The 10,940-nt window shown below is 36.4% G+C and overlaps 1 protein-coding gene across 2 annotated transcripts in view; it reads right to left on the bottom strand.

Moving 5' to 3' along the window:
* The window catches only part of ccser1 (coiled-coil serine-rich protein 1), a 392,077-nt gene that overhangs the window by 87,652 nt on the left and 293,485 nt on the right, over positions 1-10,940 (bottom strand). The gene's annotated exons all lie outside the window — the stretch shown is intronic.

The following is a 10,940-nucleotide window of genomic DNA, read 5'->3' as shown; positions in this document are numbered from 1 at the left end:
AGGGTGTGCAATGAGAATATGAGTGGCGTGTGGGTAATGAGCTTTGCAACTGTGTGCAGTGTATTCCTGCAAGTGAGTCAAGTTGAATTTGGGGCGAAAATGTTTTGTTGGGATGGAAAATCATTTATCAGCTGTTTAAGATTCAAGTACACACACAGACAAAAACACACAGACAATGATGAATACCGGTGGAAAAAAAAAAAGAAAGAAAGAAACGGTTATCGATACTACCTCGCAGATGTGTGTTACTTTTGTGGCAAATGAATGCACAAAGCCTACAGCTCAAGGAATATGCAACAGGAGCAGGAGCCACATTGGGTACACAATCTAACGAGATGCAATACAACAGCTGCATTAAAAAAAGAGATGACACCCTATTTCAGGGGTCGGGAACCTTTTTGGCTGAGAGAGCCATGAAAGCCAAATATCTTCAAATGTATTTCCGTGAGAGCCGTATAATATTTTTTAACACTGAATACGACTAAATGCGTGCATTTTTAAGTACACTGCAAAAACTGAAATCTAAGTAAGATGAAATATCTCAAATAAGGGTGATATTTGCTTATTTTCTGTCTGATAAGATAATTCTTCTCACTAAGCAGATTTTATGTTAGAGTGTTTTACTTGTTTTCATATGATTATTTAGTATTATTATTATTATTATTCAAGGTTTAAATCTCTAGATCAACATTAGGTCTATCTGTCAATATAACGCTTTTAAAGATTTAAGTTGTATGCCATTTTTGTCAAGGAAAACCGTGTTTTTTTATGGAAAAAAACACAAAATGAATATTTTCCCCCAATATATATATATATATATATATACATATATAAATATATATATACATATATATATATACATATATAAATATATATATACATATATACACATATATATATATATATATATATATATATATATATATATATATATATATATATATATATATATATATATATATATATATATATATATATATATATATATATATATATATTATATATATATATATATAATATATATATATATATATCCATTCATCCATCCATTTTCTACCGCTTATTCCCTTCGGGGTCGCGGGGGGCACTGGAGCCTATCTCAGCTACAATCGGGCGGAAGGCGGGGTACACCCTGGACAAGTCGCCACCTCATCGCAGGGCCAACACAGATAGACAGACAACATTCACACTCACATTCACACACTAGGGCCAATTTAGTGTTGCCATTAAGTATATATATATATATATATATATATATATATATATATATATATATATATATATATATATATATATATATATATATATATATATATACACATACATACATACATATATATATATATATATATATATATATATACACACTGCAAAAACTGAAATCTAAGTAACATTAAATATCTCAAATAAGGGTGATATTTGCTTATTTTCTGTCTGATAAGATAATTCTTCTCACTAAGCAGATTTTATGTTAGAGTGTTTTACTTGTTTTAAGGGTTTTGGTCCTAAATGATCTCAGTGAGATATTACAGCTTGTTGCTGAGATTTGATGACCTATATTGAGTAAAACATGCTTGAAACTAGAATATCAACTGTTGCAAAGCTGTGTCATCAACACTCACAAGTATAAAACTACTTTTTTAAAGTAATCATTTCTTACTTCAAGCATGAACAAAAAAATTCATGATGCCGAGCGCATATCATTATGTCAAGATAATGGCACTAGCATTTACTTCATTTAAGAATATTTTTCAACATATTGAGCAAAAAGGTCTCTTTTTTTTTTTTTCTACCAAGAAAAGTACACTTGTTATTAGTGAGAATATACTTATTTGAAAGTATTTTTGGGTTCATTGAGGTTAGCTAATTTTACTTGTTTTGGAAAGTCTTGACAAGCCAAATTTTCTTGTTCTATTGGCAGATAATTTTGCTTAGTTCAAATAAAATACCCCTAATTTTTGTATTTTTTTTCTTGTTTTTGAACACTGACTTTTTGCAGTGTAAGACAAACACTTTTAAAATATAATAAGTCCCTTATTCTTTTTAATAACATTGTTATTCTAAAGCTAACCAATAATAAATGGAATACTTCTTACCATTAATGCGACTTCTTCAATAGGTGTGGAAGAAAACAAATGGATGGATTAGAATGTTTTATATTTTGAATGTTATTTTAACACTGTGATTACCAGCGGAATTATTCATGACTTATCGTGTTAAGCAGTGTCAGCTAAGATTTATCCGAGAGACATACGCAGTCATGGAAAAGAGCCACAGGTTCCCTGGCCCTGCCCTATTTCCTTATGCAGTACAATGGTCAAGAGGCATCTCGTTGCTTAACTGCAGAGGGTACGCAACCTGGAATCTATAGGAGTAACACTGTCACGGCGCGGCCTCGAACCCGCAATTCTCCTGTAGCAAGTTTCTCCAGCACTCATGTTGGCAGCATGCCAGGACACGCCCACGCAAAGAAGAAGCTGCAGACTATCAGCAATCCGCGCACCTGGAGGTAATCGGGACTGCAGCATAAAGGCCAGTGGACCCTTGGAGCCTACACCGGAACGTCGTAAACTCTTCGCATACCCTCCCTGTTCCTCCCTGATAAGATAATTCTTCTCACTAAGCAGATTTTATGTTAGAGTGTTTTACTTGTTTTAAGTGTTTTGGTCCTAAATTATCTCAGTAAGATATTACAGCTTGTAGCTGGGATTTTATGACCTATATTGAGTAAAACATGCTTGAAACTAGAATATCAACTGTTGCAAAGCTGTGTCATCAACACTCACAAGTATAAAACTACTTTTTTAAAGTAATAATTTCTTATTTCAAGCATGAAAAAAAAATCATGATACCGAGCGCATATCATTATGTCAAGATAATGGCACTAGCATTTACTTAATTTAAGAATATTATTCAACATATTAAGCAAAAAGGTCTTTTTTTTCTACCAAGAAAAGTGCACTTGTTATTAGTGAGAATATACCGTATTTTTCGGACTATAAGTCGCAGTTTTTTTCATAGTTTGGCCGGGGGAGCGACTTATATGTGTGAAATTATTAACACATTAGCGTAAAATATCAAATAATATTATTTAGCTCATTCACGTAAGAGACTAGACGTATAAGATTTCATGGGATTTAGCGATTAGGAGTGACAGATTGTTTGCTAAACGTATAGCATGTTCTATATGTCATAGTTATTTGAATGACTCTTACCATAATATGTTACGTTAACATACCAGGCACGTTTTCAGTTGGTTATTTATGCCTCATATAACGTACACTTATTCAGCCTGTTGTTCACTATTCTTTATTTATTTTAAATTGCCTTTCAAATGTCTATTCTTGGTGTTGGGTTTTATCAAATAAATTTCCCAAAAAATGCGACTTATACTCCAGTGCGACTTATACATGTTTTTTTTCCTTCTTTATTATGCATTTTCGGCCGGTGCGACTTATACTCCGGAGCGACTTATACTCCGAAAAATACGGTATATGTTTTTTAGTTGTTGTCTTTGTTTTACTTTTGTAGCTGTATGTAGAAATGGCTGGTTGCATCAGCTCTGCTCTTTTAATGTCTTTAATGCCCTTTGTGTTCTTTGACGTTTCCCTCTTACACACATGCTTATGTGTGCTATGGCTATGATGTTTTTTTTCCTTCTTTATTATGCATTTTCGGCAGGTGCGACTTATACTCCAGAGCGACTTATACTCCGAAAAATACGGTACTTATTTTAAGGTATTTTTTAATTCATTGAGGTTAGCTAATTTTACTTGTTTTGGTAAGTCTTGACAGGCTGAATTTTCTTGTTCTATTGGCAGATAATTTTGCTAAGTTCAAATAAAATACCCCTCATTTTTATTTTATTTTTTCTTGTTTTTGAACACTGACTTTTTGCAGTGCTGGACTGACGACGGATTCATCCCTCACGCACCTACAACATCGTCTGGTATTATTTACACGGTTAAAATCACACACAGTCCCGCAACAAACACATAGAGTAGCATACACCTCCCACACATTCATCAAAGGTTACAATAAACCTGGTAACCTGAGCTTTTTTGTGGTGTCGTCTCCTTCCACCCCTCGCGTACATAACAAACACATAGCCTTTATATGTATAATTTGTATATTAACATAAATTATGTTTTATAATTTATTAAAATTATTTCGAACACGTATCGAATGTATTTTAAGAAATATTTTGTATTATTATACATTATAATAAAGATTATATTAATTAATTCTAAGGCCTCTATTTGACGTGAAATGTCAATTTAATGGAGTGGATGCCACAATATGAAAAAATACAGTAATCAGGCATAAGTCTGATTAAAAAAGATTTTACATTTTTCCTATTTTGACTGCTTATTAATTGTAATACAGCTTTGCACCATATTGAAGACAGCTGTATCAAATAGTCGTTATTTTTTTTAATGAGCACAGTAAAAAAAAAAAAACTTGCTGGCACTAAGTAGCATTTGGAGCCTTATCAATGAGCGAAAAACGAGCACTGTGCTATAAAAGGCAGCGTCTCTCTCTCTCTGGAAACCACAGTAGAAACCCTGGAAGAGGGACAGAGGGAAGCATATGAGCAGCAGATCAAAGTAGCAGGATGGCCAGATGAAGAGGGGCAGGACAGTTCAAATGAGGATTTGCACAAATGATCATAGAGACGTAAATCTAACACATTCAGTGTTGTTGACTTGAGGGGGGAAAATCACGCCTGTACAAAACAGTTCAAACCGTGCATTATTGCTACGTACTAACACTGTTGATTCCGTGTATCGCCTGGTTGTTGTTGGCGTGCACTGCAACTACTTCTGGGTAAATACAGAGGAGAAAAAACATGACTTTTGGAGGGGAGCTGATCCTCTGGTTTAATATTCATCTCAATCTTTGAGGGATGAAAAAAATCTTGAGTAGGTTGAGAGCCACACTAATGCATTACTCGTGGACACTGGGGGTGAAACAAGGCACCAGTGCAGTGATAACCCATAGCTCCAATAGTAAATTAAGGTGAAGATGCCGCAAATATGGTGTTTGCTGTGGGACATTGGGAACAGTAGAGAGAGGGAAAAGTCAGGAGGAAGAAGGTTTGAGGAGGCACTGAAGACCACTCCCTATTTATTAGGTTCAGACTGCAAGGATGCTTGTGTAGAGCCTACACATTTGGGATGAAAAACAGAATAGGATTGGATCTTAAGAGGATAAATACATTGGATCCAGCACTGGTCTGTGAGCATGAAATGATGAAAGTCAAAACTTATTTTAATGGAAATTGCACTTTTTTTGGAATATTGCCTATCAGTCACAATCCCTACACTGCAAAAACTGCAATCTAAGTAAGATTAAATATCTCAAATAAGGGTGATATGTGCTTATTTTTTGTCTGATAAGATAATTCTTCTCACTAAGCAGATTTTATGTTAGTGTTTTACTTGTTTTAAGTGTTTTGGTCCTAAATTATCCCTCGCAGTTAAGAAATATATTCTTAACTGCTTCCTTTAAGAAAAATAAACTGGTTTTTAGTATAAGTTTGCTGGTTTCAAGAAATGTAATGCCGAGCACATATGATGTCATGATGATGGTACTTGCATTTACTTAATTTAAGAATATTTCTCAACATATTGAAAATATTCTCAATATGTTGAGAAAAAATAAATTAGTTTTTTCGTGTAAGTTTGCTGGTTTCAAGAAATGTAATGCCTAGCGCATATGATGTCATGATGATGGTACTTGCATTTATTTAATTTAAGAATATTTCTCAACATATTGAAAATATTCTCAATATGTTGAGAAAAAATAAATTAGTTTTTTCGTGTAAGTTTGCTGGTTTCAAGAAATGTAATGCCGAGCACATATGATGTCATGATGATGGTACTTGCATTTACTTAATTTAAGAATATTTCTCAACATATTGAAAATATTCTCAATATGTTGAGAAAAAATAAATTAGTTTTTTCGTGTAAGTTTGCTGGTTTCAAGAAATGTAATGCCTAGCGCATATCATTATGTCAAGATAATGGCACTTGCATTTACGTAATTTAAGAATATTTTGCAACATATTACAAAAAAAGGACTCATATTTTTTTTTTCTATCAAGAAAAGTGCACTTGTTATTAGTGAGAATATACTTATTTTAAGGTATTTTTGGGTTCATTGAGGTTAGCTTGTTTTGGAAAGTCCTGACAAGCCGAATTTTCTTGTTCTATTGGCAGATAATTTTGCTTTGTTCAAGTAAAATACTCCTAATTTTTGTAAAATTTTTTTCTTGTTTTTGAACACTGACTTTTTGCAGTGTATATGACTCACTCTCTTTATGGTGCATTCTAAATCCCAAAAGAACGCTAGCAAGAGGTGGCTAATGATACAGCAAATGGAAATCATCAATTCTGTCTCTAAAGCCCACTGAAAAAACACTTTCAAAAACCACCACAATACTCAATTTACATACCGTGATCTGCATATTAACAGAGCATTAGTGACATAGCGTTTGTAAAAGCTAATGTCGAGGAACTACTTTTAGTAACACGGTGTCTTGCAACTGCAGCTCCACTTGCAGGATTTGGTGGATCACTGCTCATATTAAGCACCAATGCAAGTAGATTATAATAGCGAAAAGCGATCTGTGTTGGCCCTGCGATGAGCTGGCGTCTTGTCCAGGGTGTACCCCACCTTTCACCCGAATGCAACTGAGATAGGCTCCAGCACCTTCACCTGTACCAACATGTAATGCTCTTCCTCAATCTTATTAACTAACTACCAACGTAGAATCTAAAATCAGTTTGTTTTCCGGAACTGAAAATACAGTTTGTGTGTGGACAAAAAGCCAACACACATATTTAGACACTTGTTTTTTTTTGGCCATTGCTTCTAGAGATGTCCGATAATGGCTTTTTTGCCGATATCTGATATTCCGATATTGTCCAACTCTTAATTACCGATTCCGATATCAACCGATACCGATATATACAGTCGTGGAATTAACACATTATTATGCCTAATTTAGTTGTGATGCTCCGCTGGATGCATTAAACAATGTAACTTTACCATGAATTGATTAACGTGGACCCCGACTTAAAACAAGTTGAAAAACTTATTCGGGTGTTAGGTTGAGGTGGGCGGGGTTGGGGTGGGGCGGGATTGAGGTGGGGGTGTGGGGTAGGGGGTAGCGGGGGGTGTATATTTTAGCGTCCTGGAAGAGTTAGTGCTGCAAGGGGTTCTGGGTATTTGTTCTGTTGTGTTTATGTTGTGTTACGGTGCGGATGTTCTGCCGAAATGTGTTTGTCATTCTTGTTTGGTGTGGGTTCACAGTGTGGCGCATATTTGTAACAGTGTTGAAGTTGTTTATACTGTACCCTCAGTGTGACCTGTATGGCTGTTGACCAAGTATGTTTTGCATTCGCTTGTGTGTGTGTGTAAAAGCCGCATATATTATGTGACTGGGCCGGCACGCAAAGGCAGTGCCTTTAAGGTTTATTGGCGCTCTGTACTTCTCCTTACATCTGTGTACACGGCGGCGTTTTTAAAAAGTAATAAATTTAACTTTTAGAAATTGATACCGATAATTGTGAAACCGATACCGATAATTTCCGATATTACATTTTAAAGCAACATTTTAAAACATCTCTAATTGCTTCTTTTCAAGTCCTGTCCCCTTCAAGCTCAAGTCTTCTAAAATCCTGTCCTCATTGTCCTACTTTGTCCTCTACTCCAGTCTCCTTCTGTCCGCCCGCCCCCACTCTCCTTTCTTCGACTCCTGTGTCATTGTACAGATAATTATTTATTAACGAGTACGTGCCGCCGCCATCACCGCCTGTCTGTCGGTGCCATCTGTGCCAAGTTAGGTTGCCGCCTACCCGCACTCCGCTCCGCTCCTGTGCAACTCTGGACGGGGGCCCGCCTGAAGGGAGCAGAGCCACGGACGGGGGGCACGGATCAGAGGCGCCCCCCCCACGGACACACACAACCGCACACATTTCTCTTTTGTGACTTTTTTTTTTTCTGTGTCTTTGTTTAAACACGCATACACCTTCTGCTGACAGACTCATCATGGCTGCCCGGTACTGTCCCTGGGGCTAGGTGGGGTTATGCGGTAAAAGAGGCACGCAGCAGTAGTCTCCACACTCCCTTCTGTCCTTTTTTGTCCTCTTTGTTCTAAAGACGGGAGCCCACAGGAGTTACCTCAACAAAGTTATTTAGAGGACGACACGAAAAGTCAGTTAGGGAGCATCGACCACCTGATCAGTTGACTAAGTTTTAAGCACCTTAAAGGCCTACTGAAAGCCACTACTACCGACCACGCAGTCTGATAGTTTATATATCAATGATGAAATCTTAACATTGCAACACATGCCAATACGGCCGGGTTAACTTATAAAGTGCAATTTTAAATTTCCCGCTAAACTTCCGGTTGAAAACGTCTATGTATGATGACGTATGCGCGTGACGTCAATCGTTGAAACGGAAGTATTGGTACCCCATTTAATCCAATACAAAAAAGCTCTGTTTTCATCTCATAATTCCACAGTATTCTGGACATCTGTGTTGGTGAATCGTTTGCAATTCGTTTAATGAACAATGGAGACTGCAAAGAAGAAAGCTGTAGGTGGGATCGGTGTATTAGCGGCCGGCTGCAGCAACACAACCAGGAGGACTTCGAGTTGGATAGCAGACGCGCTATCCGACGATAGCCGCCGACCGCATCGATGATCAAGTGAAGTCCTTCGTCGCGCCGTCGATCGCTGGAACGCAGGTGAGCACGGGTGTTGATGAGCAGATGAGGGCTGGCGTAGATGGAGCGCTAATGTTTTTATCATAGCTCTGACGAGGTCCCGCAGTTAAGTGAGCTTCAATGGCGTCGTTAGCAACAGCATTGCTAGGCTTCGACAGGCGGCACAGCATTAACCGTGTAGTTACAGGTCCAGTGTTTGGTTCGGTGTCTCCTGATAGTAGTATTGTTGATCTTCTGTCTATCCTTCCAGTCAGGGGCTTATTTCTTTTGTTTCTATCTGCATTTAAGCACGATGCTATCACGTTAGCTCCGTAGCTAAAGTGCTTCGCCGATGTATTGTCGTGGGGATAAAAGTCACTGTGAATGTCCATTTCGCGTTCTCGACTCTCATTTTCAAGAGGATATGGTATCCGAGGTGGTTTAAAATACAAATCCGTGATCCACAATAGAAAAAGGAGAAAGTGTGGAATCCAATGAGCCCTTTTACCTAAGTTACGGTCAGAGCGAAAAAAAAAACGTCCTTCACTCTCACGTTCCTCATCCACAAATCTTTCATCCTCGCTCAAATTAATGGGGTAATCGTCGCTTTCTCGGTCCGAATCGCTCTCGCTGCTGGTGTAAACAATGGGGAAACGTGAGGAGCCTTTCAACCTGTGACGTCACGCTACTTCCGGTACAGGCAAGGCTTTTTTTTAATCAGCGACCAAAAGTTGCGAAATTTATCGTCGATGTTCTCTACTAAATCCTTTCAGCAAAAATATGGCAATATCGCGAAATGATCAAGTATGACACAGAATAGATCTGCTATACCCGTTTAAATAAAAACAATTAATTTCAGTAGGCCTTTAATGTTCCAGTGCAGCCAACAATCACGTCTGTATAATTATTAAGTAGTAGTACTATCATTGATACAAATACTATTATACACATTGTTGTGTTATCCTTGTCCAAAAATCTGTCTATTGTTTTGTCGAGCACTCTGTCTCTCTACCTCAACGGCTACTACACACCGTGTTTCGCTTCTTGTATCGTTCTGTTTGCGATATCTTCCTTAAAAAGGGTGTTTTTCCTTGCCTCTGTCTCGAAATTGACTTGACTAAATCAATAAATACATCATTCAATGTAGTATAACACCTTTTTTTTGAGACTTTTCATGCAAAGGCTGTAATGCAACTTGTCTTTCCTTGCCTCTATCACCAAAGTGCTTACTCAAGAGGGGTTCAGATGGTTTTCTCTTGAGGTACAAGGACGCCCCACACTGAGGCTATGTCTACATTAAGCCGGATAAACCCCTTAAAGCAGGGGTGTCCAAACTTTTTCCACTGAGGGCCGCACACGGAAAAATTAAAGCATGCGGGGGCCATTTTGATATTTTTCATTTTCAAACCATAACAAAATATATGGATTTTTTTTTTTTTTTTACCTTTAGGACTCCCGGGGACCATAAAGGTTCTAAGTCATTAAAATGTAAAAAAAACAAGTCGAATTATTATATATATATATATATATTTTTTAACGCTTACAGTAAATCTCTACAGCAGGGGTCACCAACCTTTTTGAAAGCAAGAGCTACTTCTTGGGTACTGATTAATGCGAAGGGCTACCAGTTTGATACACACTTCAATAAATTGCCAGAAATAGCCAATATGCTCAATTTACCTTTAACTCTATGTTATTATTAATAATTAATGATATGTACACTTAATTGAACGGTTTAAAAGAGGAGAAAACACGAAAAAAATGACATTTAAATTTTGAAACATAGTTTATTTTCAATTTCGACTCTTTAAAATTCAAAATTCAACTGAAAAAAAGAAGAGAAAAACTAGCTAATTCGAATATTTTTGAAAAAATGAAAAAAAGAATTTATGGAACATCATTAGTAATTTTTCCTGATTAAGATTAATTTTAGAATTTTGATGACATGTTTTAAATAGGTTAAAATCCAATCTGCACTTTGTTAGAATATATAACAAATTGGACCAAGCTATATTTCTAACAAAGACAAATCATTATTTCTTCTAGATTTTCCAGAACAAAAATTTTAAAAGAAATTCAGGAGACTTTGAAATAAGATTTAAATTTGATTCTACAGATTTTCTAGATTTGCCAGAATAATTTTTTTGAATTTTAATCATAATAAGTTTGAAGAAATATTTCACAAATATTCTTCGTCGAAAAAACAGAAGCTAAAATGAAGAAT

This window comes from Entelurus aequoreus, linkage group LG17, assembly GCF_033978785.1.
Source record: "Entelurus aequoreus isolate RoL-2023_Sb linkage group LG17, RoL_Eaeq_v1.1, whole genome shotgun sequence".
In the NCBI taxonomy this organism is placed as follows: domain Eukaryota; kingdom Metazoa; phylum Chordata; class Actinopteri; order Syngnathiformes; family Syngnathidae; genus Entelurus; species Entelurus aequoreus.
This window is presented reverse-complemented; position numbering and strand designations above follow the sequence as displayed.